Source organism: Impatiens glandulifera, chromosome 6, assembly GCF_907164915.1.
Source record: "Impatiens glandulifera chromosome 6, dImpGla2.1, whole genome shotgun sequence".
NCBI lineage: Eukaryota > Viridiplantae > Streptophyta > Magnoliopsida > Ericales > Balsaminaceae > Impatiens > Impatiens glandulifera.
This window is the reverse complement of record NC_061867.1, coordinates 34,627,763-34,642,998: the sequence shown is the minus strand read 5'-3', so window position 1 is coordinate 34,642,998 and position 15,236 is coordinate 34,627,763. Positions and strand designations below refer to the sequence as shown.

Sequence of the window (15,236 nt, the reverse complement as noted above, 5' to 3'; positions counted from 1 at the left end):
TAAGTTCATATATTGGCATGATCTCATATTCTCATCAGATCTAAAGTGCATATAAATCTCATAAAATGTGCATTCAAATATAGATATAGCTGAATTAGTAAAAACAATGAAATCCAAAATAAATGGGCATTTGGTCTAGTGGTATCATTCTCGCTTAGGGTGCGAGAGGTCCCGAGTTCAATTCTCGGAATGCCCCCATTATTTCTTTTGCATTTAACTTTTAAATTGAGTTAGAACTCTTATGGTAAATGTGTCCATAAAAGATGAAATTTCAAAAATATTATTAGATTACCACCTTTTATTTAACTCTAAAATTAAATAATGTCTCAAATCACTTCAACTCTAGATCCAACTATCTATTGGACGGTCATTTAGATGTTACCCGTACAGTACAGATAGTGCCTATATCCAATAAGGTCATTTAGATGTTACACAGATAGTGCCTATATCCAATAAGGTCATTTAGATGTTACCCGTACAGTACAGATAGTGCCTATATCCAATAAGGTATCGTCACCTATAAAAAGAGAAAATAATTAATAAATGAGGAAGGTGATGCTTCACTTTTGTGTATAGATTTCATTTTATGTGTGTAATACTGCCTGTATGGATATAATATAAATAACCCTATTGGACACCTTGAATCCATTGGATTAATCATAGCACGTTTTTTCTTTATCTCTACAGCATAGTTTTTAAAACCAGGCTTGGTCTTCAACCCGGTGAAGGTCATTGGGTTACTAGTTCAACCAATGTGTCAACTGGTTCAACTAGTGAGTTTCTAATAATAATAAAATAATATAAAATAGTAAATATTCATTAATTATTTATAAATAATAGTCAAAGTAGAGATCAAATTCAAAATATTGTTTCACAATTACAATATGTTCATTGTCTCCATTTTGGCCTTTTTCTATCCTTACTGCAACCTATCTAATAAATAGAATGCCAACAAAAGTTTTGTATTGGAAGTCACCATTCTTCATGCTTAATAAGTGTGAATCTAAATATGATGATTTGAAAGTTTTTAGTTGTTTATGTTACATGACAAATACTTTTCCACAAAAATCAAAATGTGAAGATAGAGACATAAAATGTGTCTTTATTGGATATCCTTCAAGTCAGAAAGGGTATACTCTTTATTAGATTGAATTATATGATATTGTAGTTTCGAGAGATGTTGTTTTCTGTGAGAATATTCTACCTTTCAAAGAAGATATCAATGATCAATCAAAACTCAATAATATTATAGAAAAGAACAAATATTAACTTTGACAAAAATGATCAAAATAATGATTCATCGGAAACAATTCAAAGGAAAAGTACAAGAACTAAATATTCTCCAAATTGGATGCAAGACTTTATTGTAAATTATGTTAAATTAAAATAAAATTTTGATCTAGATTACACTCCACAAACTTATCCTTTTCATTCTTTATACAAAGATCAAGAGTATATAAACTCTTTATCTAACTTTGATCTAACCACAACCCCAATTGATTTCAAACAGGCATCTTAAGATCCAAAGTGGATAAAAGCAATGAACGATGAACTAAATGTGCTTGAATTGAATAAACATGGGAAATAACTAAATTACCCAAAGGCATGAAAGCTATTGGTTGTAAATGGGTCTACAAAAGCAAACTTAATTCTGATGGTACTTAAAAAAAATGCAAAGTGCGTTTAGTTGCAAAAGGTTTTAATCAAAAGGATGGTATCGATTTCCATCATTGTTTTGTACCAGTGGCTAAGAGTATAACTGTAAGATTGTTAATTGCCTTAGAAACCTCAAATAGATGGATCTTGAATCACATTGACATAAATAATGCATTTCTTCATGGAAACTTAGAAGAAGATATTTTTATGATACTTTCGCAAGGTCTAAACAATGTTGATAACACAAACATGGTCTGCAAATTAAGAAAAAGTCTTTATAGTTTGAAACAACATCAATGCAATGGTATAATAAACTATCTAGATTTTGGATTGATATTGGTTTCACAAAATCACAACATGATCATTGTTTATATTTTAAACAAATTGGTGTGAATATGATTGGTCTAGTAATATATGTTGATGACTTATTAATAACAGGGAATGCTTATGAAGATATAAAAAAGATCAAACATATGATTGATACTAAATTTTCTATCAAAGATCTTCGAAATTCAAAGTTTTTTTGGATCTTGAAATTGTACAAAATGATCTTGGTATTTATATAAACCAAAGGAAATATATTCTAGATTTATTAAATGATACGGGTCTAAACACGCCAATTATTAAAGGCATAAAATTTGAAGATGAAACTCAAGATATATTATGTGATCCTTCTAAGTATAGAAGGATAATTGGAAGACTTCTATATTTAAACTACACTAGACCAAATATTGCATATGATGTTCAACAATTATCTCAATTAATGCAAAAACCTCTCTTATGTCATTGGAATGCAACTTTGTACTTAGTTAAATATCTAAAAGGTCCAACATCATTGGATATTTTTTATCCATATGAAAATGATTCTTCCATAATTGCATATTCTGATTCTGATTGGGTCTCTTGTGTTGAAACAAGAAAATTTATAACAGGTTATTGTATATGTTTTGGTAAATCAATCATATCTTGGAAAGCCAAGAAACAAACAACTATTTCTAGATCTTTTACAAAATTTAAATATCGTAGCCTTGCTATTACAGTTTTGTGAACTTCAATGGATTTCCTATATTCTTAATGACCCGAATTTCAAATTAAAGTTACCAATATCTTTATATTGTGATAATAAATTTGTCATACACATATATGATAATCCGTTTTTTCACGAAAGAACGAAGCATATTGACATAGATTGTTATGTAGTTAGAAATCAATATTTGGCTGGTTTTATTCAACTTTTTCATGTGCAAACAAAGAAACAAGTTGCAGATATTTTCACGAAAGTATTGAGTTTTGCTCAATTTCAATACCTTTGATCACGTTTATTTCTTCAAGATATTCATCTTGAGGGAGGAGTATTGAGATAAGTTATATTTATTTATTTAATTATTAGTTTATACTAATAATCTTTATTTTCTTATAATTACAGATTTAATATTTACAGTTTCAAACAAGATTTTATAAAGTTTATTCTCTTTCTTTAAGTTGTAATATTAGTTCAAGGACCCATTTATATTTTTTACCACATGAGGATCGGATACGATCCGATCCCCAATTCTCAAATTGATAATGTAACAAAGACATTGAGTTTCATCGATCAATATACACCATTGTTCTTCATCTTTCTTTCTTGGATTCTAGTTTGATTTCTTGATTAAAGTTCAACATGACCAAAAGCATCCCGAGGTTCTCGGAAGACGATAACTTCATCTCTACATTAGCCCGCCATGGCGCCATTAGCCAGTGCAGGTCGGCGTGGGAAGTATGTTTCGGTCAAACAGTCAGACAAAGGTTATTTATAAACATGCCATCGTACTATATGTCAAAAGTGGTTATCCTCTTTTGTATTTCAGCCCTCCAATTCTTAGTTGCTATCCAATCGGACCCTCAGACTTTTGATTCTTCTAAATCTAACTCAAATTTTCAAAATTTAACAAATTAAAAAGAGATTTTTTGTAGGTGCAGAAATTCGAATAGCGTACTTGTTCCAGCCTACTCAAAACTTTGGCCACTAGGCTAACACTACCTTGGAGTTGAAGAAAGTGTGACCCAACTTTCCAGTGACGTTCATTTAGACTCCTAGGTCCTTTTCCATTTGATTTTGGCATTCAACTACCAATTTCAAATTATTTTAAATTCCTTAAGTCTGTTTGGTTTCATCTTTATACCAAACGACTTCTTTAATCATTTACAACATAGTAATCAATTTAGAAAAATTCCAAAAAATGCAGGATGATAAATAATATTATTTTCTATAATAATAAAATACTTCCACAATTTTTTAGGCATGTTTAGAAAAATCACTGACTTCAAAAGCCATAACTTGAGTTTCATGGCTTCAAAAATCACTAACTTTGATTCATATGCTGCAGCTTTATTCTTGTATTCTTTATTGTATTTTTACTACAATTCTCTACACCATCTCAAATTATACTTCTAATCTTTGACCTTGACTATAGTGAATTGAGTTCCATTTTCACTAACACATTGTATTTATTTTAGTTAATCGTTTTGGATAATTATGTTAGTATTCTAGTTTTATCTGTTTATTAGCATTTCAATTCTAGTAGTATTAAGATGAATTTATTATATATATGGGGACTTATGTCATTATTTCAATTATGCAGTCATTAATTTAGAATTTGTTTAAACCTTAAAATGTAAACTCTATGTGTGAACATTAAGTTCAATTGAAAGTTTAACAATGTACGGTCCTTGAATCTTGCATGAATTGACTTATCATTATTATTGCACAAGTAACATTTGATCTCATATTATTTCATGAATTGACTTAAGCATTATTATTGCATATTGCACAATATAATATGTGTATGATATAATAGAAGGATGTTAACATTATTAAACTGTATATGATCTACATTAAGTTACTTTTATATAACTGTTAATTAGGAGTATAATATGATTAATTTTTTTATGATCTATATTGAGTTTTAATTGGTTTTGTATTTGATATTGGTTGAACCGGCTATCTAACAATGTGACTAGACAATCTCAAAGAAAGTGAAATCTAAGTGAATCTGAATATATTGAATCAGATTAGGTATGATTTGGTTGATATGTTATAATTTGGTTAATAGAGTTATTTATGTCTTTAGAAATTTTGTTACTGGTTTTAAGATGTGGGTAAGTATGAAATTGTCGATAGATGAACCATAAAGCCCAAAGAGGTTCCAAATAAGAAAGCCTCATCTTCTAAACGTCCCAAAATAGTAATATCCCCTAAAGAAAAAACAAGATTCTTCTAAACGAACAGGCTTAAAAAAACCACCCTCAACAACTCCAAATAAATAATCTCCTAAAAGAAAAGTGCCCCGCAAACAACTAGCATAAACTACTTATTCTCCTAAACCCACAAACACAAATATAAAAATCCAACCAAAATAAGAAGCCTAGTCCATCTAAACAGCCTTCAACTTCAGTTCAGCCAAGTCTTCAATTTATCTCTTCTGAAGGTTTAAAAACTCAACCTAACACAACAAGTATTATCAACAATCGTTCCCTTATCCTCGACAATGCATACTCTACTCAGCCACCCTCAAATATTGAAATTGAAGATTATGTTAGGATCTAGATCGCCGATAGTGGACCGGGGTCCGGCTAAAGGATACTCTCTGACAACACTCAACGGTTGGCGCTAATCCGGTTAAGATTTAACATCAGTTTCAATACTACACAAGCTGTCACAAACCCTTGAACCGAGTTCAAGTGAGGAAGTGGTTTGTTTCAGATTGAAGCAATATATACACAAGATGGATAGAGATGGAGTTTGGAGAATATCGGTTTGAAGATTATTAAGGCGGTTAGAATAATATGAGTCAGTTAGAATATGGAACCGGTAGGAAATAAAGCACGAGACAAGTTTTTATGGATGTTCGGAGATAAAACTCCTACGTCACACCCCTTCTTCTCAAACCACGAGAATGATATTCACTAAGGAATACACAAACACAATACACAATCGAGTCTTATTTACTGCTCGATAATCACTCTTACAATTCTCATAGAAATTGTAATACACTTCAAAAACACACTTAAGCTTTGAATCTTTTAGAGAGATAAAGACTTTTTATCACTTAGAAAATCTCAATAATTATTGTAACTCTTATAATACTTCTGTCACTCTTCTTGTTCTCCAGCTTCTCCTTTTATAGGTGAAATGTGCCAACGGTCACATTTCTTCAACGAATACCTTCAGAGTAATCCTTGAATCTGATTGGTTGAGCAGAGGGTCAACATAGCATTAAATGCGGTTTAGGCTTCCAAGGCATGGAGTAGACCGACTTGATTTGTCTTTGCTTGATTATAGCAACTGTCGGTTGGACAGTTGCTTGTACCTGGGAGGTTGCTCCTTTGACTTATACCAGAATGGTAACTGTTTTTCAGGCAATCTTCTACAGCCTGCAGCGTATCATCAGACTTGTATGAATATGGCAATATCACAGTCTGAGGCTTTGATGTCATCTTCTGCATATACCCAAAGTGTTTATTTGTACCAATTTGTACACTATTCTCAATTTGATATCCTTGACTTCTTTCTCTAAATAGTCTTCTCGTTGGATTTGTTCTTTGGATTTGGATTGAATACTTCATTCCAACTGATCATGTTAACAGGTTGTTCAGTTCAACCGGATAGCTTCAGGTTTTGGATTTGTCATTGCTTCTTCTGGCCGGTTTGATTTCTTGACCGTTCGAAGTTCTTGACCGTTCGAAGTTCTTGACCGTTCCTGCACAATAAGTTTGTTTTGTTAAGTTCTTATTAACCGATCAATTTAATCTAACAATTTCTCCCTTTTTGATTATTTTATTTAAAATATTCAAAACCATGCGTCCGGTGGTCGTTTGTTGTTTTGAAAAATGTTTTGGAAAAGATTTTGAAAAATTTTGCGAAAAATTTTATCTGTCAAAAATTTGTGAAAAATTTTATCAAAATTTTTATAAAAAAAGTTTTATCTTATCAATTTCTCCTCTTTTGATTATTTTATTTAAAATATTCAAAACCATACAAGAAGTGAGAAGTATGCCGGTTTTCCAAAAATACTTTATATATATAGAAAATATTGTAAGGTAAACATAGGATAAACTAAAATAGACATAAAAAAAATAAGTGGAAAGTTATTCCCTCTTCTTATCATTCTTCTTGTTGTCCCTATGTATGATTTCCCGGAGATACTCAAACATCAATCCTTTTCCTGGATTGCACGGATCGTAGCCCGGTCTAGAGGAGGATGCTCGTGTGCCCGAGTAGCCGGTTACTGGTGAATGCCGTGTTGGTGGAGTAGGATGTGTTTGATAAATTGGAGTTCAGTGAGGGAAGGGACCTGGAGGAATTGATTGTAGCGGCATTATATTGATTGGAGCAACTCTCGGTCTTTTGTGTAGCGGTGGAACATTTTCCTCATTTTCATCGGAATCCGATTGTTCCAAGTTGACTAGTGATACACCGGTTGGATCCGCAGATTTGTCAATCAACTTTTGAGCCTTTTTCGCTGCTGCCTTTCTCTTTTTCGTCTCGGCTCGTGTTGTATGGATAGCTGGAGTAGAGGATGTATAATGTTCCGTCAAGTCCGGATTGGCATTTTCTTCTCCATTAACCTGTCGGGCCATTTTCGCATCCGCTTGTTCTCTTTCCTTCAAAACCCGCAATCTTTCATTTTATTCTTCTTGGATCCTTAGAGCTGCCATTTCATTGTCTTTAATTCGTGCTTTGCCGGCTGCTATCTTAGCCGCGATCAATTCTTCAAGTTGTGCAGAAACCTCTTTCAATGAGGAGTCGGTTTGAGCATGTCCCTCTTCAAGGGTCGCAATCCTTTGATCGGTTGAGGCAAGCCGCTGGGTCGTAGACTCAATCAACCGGTGAGATGATTCTGTTTGTTCCTCCATCTTCGCCTGCCACGATGCAATAGTGTCTCGGAAGAGTTCTTCAAGAAATTCCTTGATCATTTCTTTAGATATGGCAGACTCCATCGGTGGATCGTTGCGTGGAGGTTCATTATGACCGGATACCAGATCATCCGTTTCGATGTTAATATGTTGTTGTTCAGAAGACTTACTTGAAGAGGTTTTGGCTGGGGACTGCGGTGGAGGAGAGGTGCTGGCGGCCTTCCTTGAGGGTTGTCCGGCGTCAAACTCTGATCTTTGCCCTCTTTCTTCATCGTTAAATTCTGACCGAGAGAAGTGGGGAGCTTCATACTCTTGACCGACCTCTGATTCCAACTGCATCATTGTGTCGTTCAATTCTTGAGCCGATTTCTTTAGTGCCTCCAGCACCATCTGATCAATTATAGTCATATCAGGGCATTGTTGTTGTATGTCGAGGATAGACTCGGTGTCCTCTATTAACCTGGAGTGTGTCTCCATGAGCGCTCCTCTCTTAAGAGCAACCACAACTCTTCTTGTTTTCGCCAGATCAAAAAATCGATTTCTCAAGTTCCACCAGCTTTTCCCATTTCAGATGGGCAGGACATTCTGGAATCATATCGGCGAATCCAATTTCCGCTCTTATAGAAGCCCATTCATAGAAGACGTTACTTCGTTCGTGTGCCTTCTCATCAAGCTGTTTTATGAGTTGGGATATGACTGTATTTCCCATCTCCTTGATGAGATCCTCTGCAGATTCGGGTCCTTCAGTGGTGTCCGGTGGATTGACTGGACCAGTTCCGTTTTCAACATTGGCCGCCAGATGTCCTTCATCGTCATCCGCTTGATCGACTACCTTCTCTTTCCCTTTGCTGCTCGCCTTATCTGCATTGTCTGGCCGATCTTTCTCGGTTTCGTTGTGAGGGGACTTAGAAGAAGTATTTACTTGATGTGTTGAGCCATCCTTGGAGCGGCTAGAAATGCTGGCCATGGAGACAATAGGGTTTGGAACATTGGCCTGAACATCCACCGAGCCGGATGCACGAGGAGCGGATTTCGTACTTTCGCTTCTAGTTGCTTCTGCCACCGGAGCATTCTTCTTCTTAGGTTGGGTTTTCTTGACTTGAGTCCTCAGATGTTTAACTGCCGAGACTTTCGTCTTGCCGGTTCTCGTAAAATGCACGGATTTCACTATCTTACTGCTTGGGAGGAAAATCCCTGGACCGGTCTTGACGTTAATGTGATGTAGAAGTTTGCCTAGGGGTATGGCATATCCCTAAGATCGGTTTGAATTAGGATCCACCATCTCACATAGATTGGAAAAGATGACCTCGGCCTAGTTAATCTTTTCTCTTTTGACTATGCAGACCATTATCTCAATCTTTAGGTTGGTGAGGCTATCGAAGTTTCCTCCCCTTGCCTGAATTGATTTAGATATGATGTCGTAGAGCGGCCTATATTCAGGTTTCAGGTCGCCTTTCTTACCGGATACTGCCACCGGTTCGTTTGTTTAGGATATGTCACAGAAAACCGCTAGGGTTTCATCCTCATTCCCATCCTCGGTGAAATCACGACCCTCTGTTGGTAATTGAAAGACTTCAGCAAGTAGATCCTTTGTGACCTCAAAGGATTGTCCACCGACCGTTGTTGAGATGGTTTCGTCATTTAATTTAGCGTTTGCGAAGAACTCCGTCACCGCATCCTGATAGATGACGAACGGACCGTTTAGAAAGTTCTCCAGATCCGAGGTTGTGATTAACCCTATGACGTGTCGAGCTTCTTCCGAACCATTGCTTCGAATATCTTCGAAGTCGACTTGCACGATGTGGACAAAGAGAGCGGAATTCCGACCCATTTTAGTGTTAGGAGTTTGAACGAAAGCTTGGATTTTTGAGATTGATTGCAAGAGAGAGAGAGAACAAAAGGCGTAGAATGAAATTTTGATATGCGTTATGTATTTATAGACCGCGTGGGACACGTCTCAAAATGCGAACCGACGTATTGAAAGATGTGAACTATCAAATCAATGAAAAGGCGCCAAAATTTCCCTCCAAAACTATTGGCGGTAACTTTGAGCGGTAAGATTTTAATGATTGAATCGACAAAGATTTTTAATTATAGGAAAAGAAATACACTAACAAATTGAAGATGAAACCGATATTACATCGGTTGGAAAAGCATGAACGGTGAAATAAAGAAACCGTTCTAGAAAGAACCTAGTGAAACAACCTATTAACCATCCTAGTCATCTTTTCTTCCGCCGATTCCTTGGTGAGGACATTCGTTGGATTCACCGGTGATTCCGGTCCAAGATTTGGGGCGATTGATCGAATGATTCGACTTAGCTGAGGAGCGTAGCCGAGCCTTCTCTTGGTTACGACCATTGTTTTCAGGTTCTCAAAAATAACCGAGGCCCAGTTGATTGGAGTTGGACTTACGATATAGGTCATCATATCGAAAGCCTTTTTGGTGTAATTTTGATTCGGAACTTGACACAGAATGGATCGGTTGACGATCTCATGAAGTATTTAGATGTGGGGGGCAAGATGGGCTTTGAGGCCGTTGTTTTGAACCGATGTTTCAAAGATGGAGAACATGTCAGCATACTCATCATGCGTTTCGTTCACCCGAGGTGGGAAATCCAAAAATCCCTTAGTCGGGAGGTTGAACATTTCAGCGATTGTTTCTTCTGAGATTTGAATTAGAGTGTTATCGTTTATGATGGAGACGATGAGATCGTCAAGCATAGAAGCATTAGAGAAGAACTCCAATACCTTAGGAAGAAGAATGGGTTCGGATTCTTCCAGAAATCCGCGAAGGTCGGTGTCGACGAGTGAATCAAACACGATCTCTTTTGTTTCAATGTCATCGGAAGAGAGCATCGATTCAAAGTTAACACATAGAAAGTTTCGAAGTGTTGGGTGAGCCAATTTTCAGAATGTTCTTAGAGAGAAGGAGGTTGTGTTCTTTGAGAATTTGCAAGATGTATTGTGATCTTTGAAAGATAGTGTGGGGCTTCTTAAATAGGATGTAGATGAGGGAGGGATAACATAAGGTCATTTATTATAGGATTTTGTGATTTATGAGATGTCCTATCAATGCTTTGAAGGTACGAGGAATATTTATGTTTTCAAAGCAAGTGTCTTGGAAAGTGGTAATTTTGACTGGTCATGGAAACCGAGATGAAGAATCTGGTTAGAAACCAACTGAGTTTAATGTTTTAGGTAGTTTCCCATGTAATCAGAATTTAATATGCCAAGAATAGATTTCTCACACACAAAAGATCAACATAAGTAAATATACAACCGGTGCATGCAACAAAATGACTGGTTGACCGAAGCGATGGTTCCTTAGCGGCTGGAGGAGGAGTTGCCTCTCTGTTTCTTCTTCCAAGCTTTCTCGAAGCGGTTGAAGAATGAGTCGGCCGAATCTCCTGTCATGATTTAAAGTGGGTTTAATCTTACGCCCGGACAGAGAGGAACACTGAGATCGAAAAGGAGAGTGCTGATCTGGGGAATGAAGTCGGTGTGACGAGTGGAGATCATCTAGATTAGGTTGTCAAAAAGTAACCTTAACTAGTTAACTGAAACTTCATTTGTGATGGCGGTCATGATGTCAAAAGATTTGGTGCAAAAGACGTTGGTAACATCCTTTCCAAGGATAGATTTACCAACGAGGATCTTGCCTCGTGATCATCGACAGGAAGAGGAGAGCGAGAAAAATGTTGAAACATTGCGGCCTTTTGTTCCGCCGAAGGAGAAAGGTCGGTGAGACATTGTCTTGGTAAATCATAGAATCGAGCAAAATCTTTATCGGTGAACTCAAAGACAGTACCTCTCACCTTGGATTGGATGAGAGTGTCGTAAAAGGGAGTACCGCGGAAAACTCTTGCGTTTTGGAAGAATTCCATAACGGTATCAGGAAATATGATGTGTCGGTCATAAAGAAAATTACTTAGGCCGAAATTTTCAATTGATTTGAACATTTTGTAGATTTCAAAATGGTTTGTCCCCATAGCTGAGTCAAAATCGATCTGAAGGATGTTTTGGAATGATGTTTGAGACATTTGTGATCTTAGTAGGATGAGAGAGATTTCTAAGAGGTGTAAAATATTTTAGATGTGTGATTATGTGTTGATGTTCATCTAACTTATATATTAGGCAATTGATGGTGTTATCTAGTGGATGATGCAAGTTGTATCTTATTAACCGTCGGATAAAAGATCTTGCCAAGATTTGGTGTGATAATACCCTAAGGATGTAGGTCATAGGCCTAGACGGTGAAAGATATCATATCTTCACGTCATTTGAGGCATGACTGCTTTGTTTTGAAAAGGAATCTTTTCAGAACAGATATGTCCAAACACAATCAGTTATTCCCTTTTGTTGGAAGCCAAATATTCCAAAGTAAAGTATATCTAAACCGGTTGGTTTTCAGTTATTGGTCCCGATGCAGTTATTTGGTAATGTACTAAATAACTGGTCGGTTTACTACAACTGATAATCAATGCGGTTTTTCAATGAATACAGTGGTAATTTAATTTTCCGACATTTGAAGAAGAACTGCCGGTTTTGTCTGTCTGAGCCGATGTTTACTTTTAAAGGAATAGCATTTAGGTTTAAGAAATAAGTTGATTCATATCGGCAAGACCAAGAATATTTCTGAAGAAAGAAAACTTAGCTTACTGTAGAGGCTTTGTGAAAATGTCAGCAACTTGTTGATCGGTTGATACATATTCTAACCGAATGTACTTCTGCTGGACATGTTCCCGGATGAAATGATGCCTGATATCGATATGCTTAGTTCTTGAATGTAGAACTGAATTGTATGTGATTGCTATGGCACTTGTGTTGTCACAGAATATTGGAGACTCTTCAGCGGTGATACCGAAATCTCTCAGTTGCTGTTGAAAACAACTTCCGGCTGCCAAGTATTCTGCCTCTACGGTTGACGTAGCAACCGATGTTTGCTTTTTGTTGTACCATGAAACGAGCCGATCTCCTAAAAATTGACATGTTCCACTGGTACTTTTTCTATCAACTTTATAACCTGCATAGTCTGCATCAGAGTAACTAGTTAGATTAAAACTAAAGTCCTTTGGATACCACAGTCCGACTTCCGGGGTTCCCTTTAGATATTTTGGAATTCGATTGGCGGCTGTGTAGTGAGATTGTTTGGGATTAGTTTGGAATCTTCCACATACTCCGACCGCAAATAATATGTCCGGTCGACTTGCTGTCAGGTAGAGAAGTGAACCGATAATTCCACGATAGGCTGTCAGGTCTACGCCCTGACCGTCATCATCTTTATCCAGCTTGATTGATGAACTCATTGAAGTGGAGGCGGGGGAGCATGTTTCCATCCCAAATTTCTTTAGTAATTCCTTTATGTATTTAGACTAGTTAATGAATGTTCCTCCTTTGATTTGTCGAACATGAAGACCTAGGAAGAAGCTTAATTCTCCCATCATACTCATTTCAAACTTGTTAGTCATCAGTTTTGAAAATTTATCGCATAGCTTAGGATCAGTTGAACCGAAGATAATATCATCCATATAAATTTGAACAAGTAGGATATGTTCCTTCTTCTCAAATTTGAACAAGGTTTTATCTACTGAACCTATGGTGAAGTTATGATTGATCAAGAATTTTGTTAAGGTGCATACCAAGCTCTAGGAGCTTGTTTTAAACCGTAAAGATCTTTGTTTAGTCGATATACATGATTAATCAGGTCAACATTTTTAAAACCGGGTGGTTGTTCAACATATACTTCTTCACGTAATTCACCATTTAAGAATGCACTTTTAACATCCATTTGAAACACCTTGAAATTTTTGAAAGCAGCAAATGCTAGAAAAATTCTAATGGCTTCAATTCTAGATACAAGAGCAAATGATTCTTCAAAATCAATGCCTTCTTCCTGTTTGTAACCTTGTGCCACTAATCTAGCTTTGTTCCCCGTAACCAAACTGTTTTCATTGAACTTATTTCTGAATACCCATCTTGTTCCGATAACCGGTTAATCTTTCGGTTTAGGAACTAAGTACCAGACTTTATTACTCTCAAACTGGTTTAACTCTTCTTGCATTGCTAAGATCCAATCCGGATCCAACAATGCTTCATCCACCTTTTTCGGCTCAATCTGGGATATGAAAGCGGAGTTTTCATATTGTTCCAGTAGTTGTTGCCTAGTTCGGATGGGTAGTGAAGGGCTACCTATAACAAGCTCAGGAGGATGATTTTTGTTCCTTTTGAAATTCGGTTTAGAGATGTCTACCAAATGATCAGTTACTTGATCAAGGCTAGACATATCAGTAGGCTGAACAATAATGTTAGATCGACCGATTTCCTCAGCTGGAGCTGAGGTGTCAGCTTCCTACTGTTTGGCAGCTTGATCCGGCTGAGCTTCAACAATACCCATTTGGTCATGGACAAATCGTCTAAAAACTGAAATTTCATCTTCACTATTAGAATGGATACTTTGGTTTTCCAATCTGTTGTGTAGATCAAAGGATGATGTAGTGTTATTTTCAACCGATTCATCGAATACAACATGAAGGGATTCTTCTACAGTTAAAGTTCTAGTATTGTATACTCTATTAGGATCGACAACACCAATAGAGACGGGGGTCTGGCTATTGACGACGGCTTCGAATAAACGATTTGATAAAATCCTGTTAGTGATTAATATCACTTTCTATTCTTCACAAACCCTTGCAAACTCTTGAACGATTCAAGTGCGGAAACGTTTGCTTAGGTTTGAAGCTAAGAACCAAAGAAGGAGAAGATGACAGAATGTAAATAACACAGCAGTTTGTTTATGGATGTTCGGAGCAAACTCTCCTACGTCAACCCTTCTTCAAACCACCGGAAGGATTCACTATACTTTTCAATCAAATACAGTTTGGTGACTAGCTAACTCTCTGTTGAACAGAACGGCCTCTGTTCAACTTACAACACACTGTTAATGACTATCAAATAGTCTAGTAAACTATCTCTCAACTTCACGTAGTGATTTACAAAATACACTTGAGAATAAAATATCTAGAGAGAGTAAGTTGATTCAAGAAATCAAGCTTCTGGAAATTTTTTGATTCAATGAGAGAGAAAGCTTCAACTTCTGTCTTGTTTTCTGCTTCTCTTCATCTTCATCCTTAGGCAGCAATATATTCTTGAAAAGCTTCAACGGTCGAATCTTTCTTTTGGATATGTGGCAAGCATCCATTGGAAGGCCGCCCATAGTACACAAGTACAGCAGGCACTGTGCATATGGAGAGTGGCCGTACCAATCTGGTAGTGGCCAAATATTCTTCTGAAATTGTCCTGCACAGAACAAGTAGTGGGAAGAATATTTACTTACGTGGCATTCATCAATTGGTTACAGCTGACTGTCGTACTGATCTTCACAGGAGAGTGGAGCAGGAGTAGCGTACAGCTAGAGCACGTGGGTAGGCTGCTAGCTTCAAGCATACTACTTAAGTTGAGCATTAGACATATTTCAGTTAGACGGATTGTGAAAATCAGTCTAATGAAATTTAAACATCCCCGTCTAATAACAGAGTCTATTAGACTGCCTGGTCTAATAGAATTAGACTTACGTCTAATTACAATAACCATTAGACTGCACGTCTAACTCCATTGAGTTAGACTGCACGTCTAATTCCGGTTCTACCTCAGACTAATCTGAAGGAGTTAGACTCACGTCTA

General features: G+C 36.6%; 1 non-coding gene across 1 annotated transcript; it reads left to right on the top strand.

Annotated features, from left to right (window-relative positions):
* Nucleotides 1-124: 124 nt before the first annotated feature.
* TRNAP-AGG lies at nt 125-196 on the top strand. The gene has a single exon. It is a non-coding gene; the product is annotated as a tRNA-Pro (tRNA).
* Nucleotides 197-15,236: the final 15,040 nt, after the last annotated feature.